Consider the following 1487-nt stretch of genomic DNA (forward strand, 5'->3'; position numbering starts at 1 on the left):
CTTTCTTACCGTATCACTTTCTTAGCTCTTCGTTAGTGTTGTAGAGAAAAGTTACTTACGAGCGTTGTGGGGAGTCCCATACCCAAAATAAAAAACTACACAGGATTCAAAAAAACTGAAACATTGAAGTTTTGTTGTCAAAATGTCAATGTTTTTATATTTTTAATTCGCAAAAAGTATAAACATTAATCTACAAAATGTTATTAACAAAAATTTAAATTTTACGTGGTTTAGATTTAGGTGTTTTCAACCTCAATTCTGCCGATTCTTTCTTATGTAGCTCCATCATGGGCCGTTCTGCCTTCTTTCGTCTCAAAACTCAAAAATTAGCTGCACCCTCAGCTGTTTAAAAAAATGGTGTTTGTCACGGGACGCTCGACAGAAGTGATAACTTTATAAATGTATAGAATCCATAAAATTGTACTTGCTTAACGCATGATGGCAATAATAATTTTATTTTATTATTTTAACATTGGTTTAATAATGTATAAACAGATCAGCAATAGGTAAAATGTAATTTAATTTTCTCATTTGCAACATTTGTTTGCATTGCAAAGAAGCAAAAAGACAACGGCACGCGGTGTTCCCAAGCGGTCACCCATCCAAGTACTAACCGCGCCCGACGTTGCTTAACTTCGGTGATCGGACGAGAACCGGTATTATTGAACGTGGTATGGTCGCTGCCTAAGGATGTATGCTTAAACGCGGGCTTTATACGTTCAGTATTTAGGCTCTGGTTGATATTCTTCAACGAGAAGTTCTACATATTGCTCTTCTTGGGTTTGTGTAAACTCTTCTTCTTCTTGAGTTTTTGTATCTCGAATTTGTGTATTTTTAGTCGTAATCTTTGAGGTTAGTTGATAAAAGCTACTTTGAGTTGATCTATTACTGAATGCTCATGTTTGAGCACGAAATCGTTTTTGGCGTTAAAAGCATTACTTAATACTTTTCGCTGCTTCAACTTCAACTTCAACAACTGCTTTAAAAATTCTAACTGAACTAATCCAAGACTAAAAAAATTAAACTTCATTGAGAAGGTTTAATCATAAAAAAATCAAAGAGTATATGAAGGGGAAAAAATTGATGTGTGGTAAACACAATTAATCATTGAAAATAAGCCCTAATAAATTCGTTTTACGTATTTTGCAACTATAAGCTAAAGAGAGATTCGTATCGTCTTAAAATCAAGAATGCGTTGTGTGATAGAAAATAAGAAGACAAAACCCATGTTTTCCGAAATAACCGAGGTAAACTCAAATATGTTTTCAATTAAATTCAAAACATATTTGTTATATATATAACAGTCATGATATTTATCATTTTATGTTAAATATGAAAAAAATATTGATTATTTGTTGTTACTAAATAAAATAACAAATAATAGAACATATTATTGCATTAAAAGTTAATAATAATAGTTGTAACACTTTATTTGCACTTAATCTTGAGCGTTTTTCATAACTTGACCCTGCCTTCTTTAGAAAATA

The 1487-nt window shown here is 31.7% G+C and overlaps 1 non-coding gene across 1 annotated transcript; it reads right to left on the reverse strand.

The window, feature by feature from the left end:
• Nucleotides 1-565: 565 nt before the first annotated feature.
• On the reverse strand, nt 566-685 carry LOC125504677. The gene has a single exon (XR_007281654.1). It is a non-coding gene; the product is annotated as a 5S ribosomal RNA (ribosomal RNA).
• Nucleotides 686-1487: the final 802 nt, after the last annotated feature.

Source organism: Dendroctonus ponderosae, unplaced genomic scaffold (genome assembly GCF_020466585.1).
Source record: "Dendroctonus ponderosae isolate FM_Combo_2020 unplaced genomic scaffold, Dpon_F_20191213v2 Dpon_F_20191213_5, whole genome shotgun sequence".
NCBI lineage: Eukaryota > Metazoa > Arthropoda > Insecta > Coleoptera > Curculionidae > Dendroctonus > Dendroctonus ponderosae.